The sequence below is a fragment of the Henckelia pumila genome, chromosome 4 (genome assembly GCF_033568475.1).
Source record: "Henckelia pumila isolate YLH828 chromosome 4, ASM3356847v2, whole genome shotgun sequence".
In the NCBI taxonomy this organism is placed as follows: Eukaryota; Viridiplantae; Streptophyta; class Magnoliopsida; order Lamiales; family Gesneriaceae; genus Henckelia; species Henckelia pumila.
The window spans coordinates 154693745-154699811 of record NC_133123.1 but is presented as its reverse complement, the minus strand read 5'-3'; positions in this window follow the sequence as shown (position 1 = coordinate 154699811).

The window sequence follows — 6067 nt, the reverse complement described above, 5'->3', positions numbered from 1 at the left end:
GACTGTAGATTTTACTTTCAGGTGATCGCTGTGCCAAAAAAGGTGAACACATAACCAGTCAATGACTTTCTCGTGTCTAAGTTTCCAGCAAAATCCGAATCCACATATACAACTACCGGATCAATTCCATCTTGCTGTTTCTCAAACTTCAACCCCAACCCAGTTGTGTTTATGAGATATCGGAGAATCCACTTAAGAGCTTCCCAATGATATGTTCCCAGATTAGCCATAAATCTTGACACTACACTGATTGCATATGCCAGATCAGGCCTACTACACACCATTCCATATATGAGACTCCCCACTCCACTAGCATATGGAATACCAGCCATCTTCATCTTGTCTTCCTCACATTCAGGTGACTGATTCGCATATAGCTTCAAATGTTGTCCCAGAGGGGTCAAGACAGATTTTGCTTGATTCATGTTATACCTCAGAACAACCTTCTTCAAGTAGTTCTTCTGACTCAGATGAATCTCCTGTCTTTTTCTGTTTCTCACTATATCCATGCCCAGAATTCTCTTCGCTTCACCCAGATCTTTCATCTCAAACTCTGTGTTGAGTTGTTGTTTCAAGGATGATATCTCTGTCCTACTTTTACTTGCAATCAATATATCATCAACGTAAATCAGTAGGTACAAGATAACCTGACTTTCATCCTTCTTCAGATAGACACATTTATCATATTGGCTTCTCACAAAACCAATATCAATCAAGAACTCATCAAACCTCTTGTTCCACTGCCTCGGACTCTGCTTCAGCCCATACAATGATTTTCTCAATAAGCAGACCTTGTTCTGGGTTTTCAGATGTATGAAGCCCTTTGGTTGTTCCATATAAATGGTTTCTTCCAGGTCACCGTGTAGAAATGCAGTTTTCACATCCATCTGCTCAAGCTCCAAATCGAGCTGGTTCACCAGTGCTAACATAATCCGGATGGAACAATGTTTGACCACTGGAGAATAGAACTCATTAAAATATATCCCTTCTACTTGACCAAAACCCTTTGCAACCAATCTTTCTTTATACTTGATCTGATCTGTACCAGGAGTTCCTTCCTTCTGTTTATAGATCCACTTGCATCCCAATGTCTTTTGATGCTTCGGTCTGTATACTAACTTCCAGGTTTGATTCTTCTCGAGTGAGTTCATCTCTTCATTCATAGCTTCAATCCACTTGTTTTTCTGTTTACTCGCCATAGCTTCATCATAAGTATTTGGCTCTGAATACTCCACCTCCCCAGCTACTGTAAGTGCATACCAAGCCAGATCAGCTTCACCAAACCTCTTAGGAGCTCTGATCTCCCTTCTGGTTCTGTCCCTTGCAAGATTGTAAGTGCTCAAATCCTCTGTTTGATCTCTTGCTGTCACAATCTTATCTTGCATCTCTTTTGACCCTTCATCTGGCACAGAAGACTCCACCTCAATCGATAGTTTATCATTCACACTGATCTGACTGTCCTTTCCATCTGTATTCATTTTATATCCCAGTTTGGACAAACTTCACATCCCTGGTGTTGAAGCACTTTGGACCTCTTGATTCCAGGTTCCAAACCTTATAACCTGTAATGGACTGGGCCTCTGCGCTCTGCTAACCCTCACTTGGGCCGGTCCAGCCCAGCCATACTCATGGTCTCTTCCCCCCTGGTGGGGAATTTCATGCCCTCCCCAAGACTTGAACCTTGCACTCCAGGATAAGTACAAAGTCCACTCAGTCTTGGTACCATTGAGCTAACTTGAACCTTGCACTCCAGGATAAGTACAAAGTCCACTCAGTATTGGTACCATTGAGCTAGACTAGCTCAATGGTACCAAGACTGAGTGGACTTTGTACTTATCCTGGAGTGCAAGGTTCAAGTCTTGGGGAGGGCATGAAATTCCCCACCAGGGGGGAAGAGACCATGAGTATGGCTGGGTCGGCCCAATTGAGGGTTAGCAGAGCACAGAGGCCCAGTCCATTATATAACCCTTCACACCATCCGGATACCCAATGAATATACATCTGACTGCCCTTGCTTCCAACTTGTCCTGTTTCAGATGAGCATATGCAAGACATTCGAATACCCTCAAGTTTGAGTAGTCTGCAGGTGTTCCACTCCACTTTTCCATTGGTGTCTTGAAACCAATCGCACTGGATGGACACCTATTGACCAAATAACACGCAGTAGATAATGCTTCTCCCAAGAAGGACTTAGGAAGAGAAGCATTGATCAACATACATCTGACCTTTTCCAGAAGAGTTCTGTTCATTCTCTCTGCCAGGCCATTTTGCTATGGCGTTCCTGCCACTGTTCTGTGTCTGGTAATGCCTTTCTCCTTGCATAGCTTGACAAACTTATCTGATAAGTATTCCAGCCCATTGTCTGTTCTCAGGTGTTTAACACTTCGATCACTCTTGTTCTCAACTGCCAGCAGTCATTCTCTAAACTTGTCATATGCTTCATCCTTAGTCTTTAAGATGAATATCCATACTCTCCTTGAGTAATCATCTATCAAAGACATGAAGTATCTGCCTCCATCATAAGTTTATGTCCGAGAAGGACCCCATAGATCTGAATGAATGTAGGCCAATGGTTGCTCAGTTATGTGACTTCCTTGACCAAACGATAGTCTTTTTGATTTCCCAAGAGCACAACTATCACACAGCTCAAGTGATTCGATCTTATCTCCACCTAACAGACCCTGTTTAGACAGCTCATGTAATCCCTTCTCACTTACATGTCCAAGCCTCAGATGCCATATCTTGGTTCTGTCTTACTGTTCCTGAATACTTGTTGTACTTCCAATAATCGTTTCACCTTGTAGTACATACAGGAGGTTCCTCTTGACAGCTTTCATATCTACCAGAGATCCTTTAGACACTGAGATACTGACTGCTCCTGATTTGAATGAATATCCCTGAGCATCAAGCGTTCCCAATGATATCAAGTTTCTCTTCAACTCGGGCACATACCTCACCTTGGTGAGTACTCTGTCAATCCCATCATGCATCCTTATTCTGATATTTCTAAAGCCCTTTATTCTGCATGATTGATTATTCCCCAACAGCACCATGCCCTGATCTGATTCCTCCAATTTTTCAAACCAAGATCTTATAGGACACATGTGAAAGGAGCATCCTGAATCTAGTATCCACTCGTGGTTCTGATCACCTTTAAAAACCACCAATACTTCTGCTGAGTCATATCCATCTGTAGCTACGGCCAGAGTACCATCATCCTTGGGTTTTTCATGTTGCTTCCCTTTTCTTTCCGGACAATCTCTTCGCAGATGTCCAACCTTCTGACAAGCATAGCACTTCATATTACCCAAATTTCTGTTCTGGTATCTTCCTTGACTCTTCGATCTCAACTTTGGCCTGTATTTCCCACTGGATGTCCTCTTATCACTTATGCCCCTCGCCGTAAGACCTTCTCCATGTGATTCAGTGTTTGTGTTTGATTTTCTCTGAAGTTCCTTGGATTGAATAGCAGACATAACTTCTTCCAAGATTATTGTCTGTTCTCTTCCATATAGCAAAGCATCTCTGAAATTTTCATATGCTTTTGGAAGAGCATTCAGAAGTATCAAAGCCCGATCTTCATCCTCAAGCTTTACTTCAATATTCTCCAAGTCATCCAATATCTTGGTGAATTCTTCGATCTGGTCTTCAAGGTTCTTCTCATCCTTAATCACAAAGGAATACAATCTCTGTTTCATGTACAGACAATTAGCCAGGAATTTCGTCATGTATAAATTTTCGAGTTTAAGCCACACCTCCGCTGCAGATTCTTCTCTGGCCACCTCCCGAAGAGGTATATCTCCCAAACAGAGAATAATTGCACTGTGTGCTTTCTCGAGCAATTCATCCTTGTTCTTTATCTCATTGGACATCTCCTCCTTCTTCTTAAGAGCTTCCACCAATCCTTGTTGTATCAGGATTGCACGCATCTTAATTCTCCAGAGCGAGAAATCGTTCTTGCCCGTAAACTTCTCAATATCAAACTTCATTGATCCCACCATCTTTGCTTAGTTTTCCACAGACGGCGCCACTTGTTGGGAAGCAATCCAAACTTTGGTTATCGAGAATTCACCAGCAAACATAACACACAGATAAGAACAACAACACAATCCCAGAACAGATAAAACCAATGCACACAGATCAATCAATCAACTCACGCGAAAGCGATTAAACGACGCAAGTATTTACATGGTTTGGCAATGAATTTGCCTACGTCCACAGGAGAGCAATACACACACTTTATTAATCACCAACAGAAACAACCCAAGCTCAAGAACAGAGCTTATTACAGAGATGGACTCAGACAAACTATCAAGTTAGATACAGACACGATTCAAGCTATTGATACTTGAATCTTCCCGTCACAATCTACGCTTAGTTTTCTCCTCCAAAATCTCTTCTTCTTCTCTCTCAATATATTCTGAAGAATTTTGATTTTCTGTTATTCTCGTTGCGGCCAGCTTCCATCTGCTTATATAGAGAATTAGACCGACTTTTTTCATCTTGGGCTTTAGGTCAACAGTAACTTACGACCCAATTATAAAGTCAACATGGTCCAGCCCGATAAGCCTTCATTCATCAGTCTGATCTGCCCTCGTATTTCGATCTGCATCGATCTGCCTGCAAGCGTATAGCTTTCTCGGACACTTCATCTGACTTCTTAACCAAGTCACAATACTCGAGCAATCTATCTGCATGAACTCATCCGAAGACTCATCTGACCATCACATCGATCTGATTTCAGTATACGATCTGGGCCATGAACTCATCTGAACACCGAGCTCATCTGATCTGTACTATTCGATCCGATCTCTTCTCTATTTCCATTCAATCTGATAGAAGCATACTTCAACAACTGCCTTATTTTTTGTTCAATATTGAAGGAAGTTTGGAAAAATACAATTTTTTGGCCTTGTTTGAAAAAGTTTCAAGCTGTGAATTTTGTTGACTGTGCTCTAGCAATTTTGATGCATTTTAGTCGTGAGGAAATGGATTTATTTGCTATGATAATATGGGGTGCTTGGATTGAATACTACAAGTTTTCCCACGATCCAATGAGACTCAAATCTGATATCAAAGTGGATTGGGTAATATCATGGCTAAATGCTTATCGACGATCTACTTTGGTTTGTGGGAATCTATGTAACAAGCCACATCGGTCAACAGGCAGAGAATGGGCTTCTCCATTACCGAACCAATTTAGACTCGATGTGGATGCGGGTTTTGATGCCAAAGGTATCCGGTACAGTGTTGGGGCAGTGATAAGAGACTCGAGAGGGGATGTTCGGGGTGCCAAAGCGTGCATTGTTAGGAATCCGGGCTCGGTAAAGGGAGCAGAATTAGTGGCAATCCGAGAAGGTATGGATTTTTGTGTTCGACTTGGATTAACTGGTGTTTGCATCTATTTTGATTCTACCCAGGCCATTAATGTCGTCCTACAACATGAAGTTGATCTGAGTTTGAATGGCACCATCGCTTCAGAAATTCATGATATAATGCAATCAAACACCTTCACTTCGCTAAGTCACATGAGACGGAAGACAAATGGCGTAGCACATGTTTTAGTTAGGAAAGCACTTTCCTCTTCATCTTCTCTTATTTTTATGAATGGTGAATTGCCTAAATGGCTATCAGATGCTGTGATTTTGGATTCTCCAATTTAATATTAACTTGTTTTCCTCAAAAAAAAAAAAAAGAAAAATTAAAGAAGGATTCCAAAAGAATCTTTGTTTGACTCAATTTTAACCCCAAAAAATGATAATACGTAGGACCCGTTCACTTTCTAAAATTATGTATGCACGTGGAAAGCCGTTTAAAAATAAAATGAAAATCACTTATTGTGCCCACAAATTTGTTCGAATAAACGACTTCACTCGATAGTGGAAGCTCGGACAAGAATTATTTTTTCTACCTACTATTAACAATACCCATATGCACAGTACACTTGAAAGAGAACTAAGGTAGTGTTTCAGAGAGTTTCTAGGAAACACTTCTCAGCTTTTCGTTAACAAAATTTCACAAAATTTCAAATTTTTGTTAACGAAAAAGCTGAGAAGTATTTTTAAGA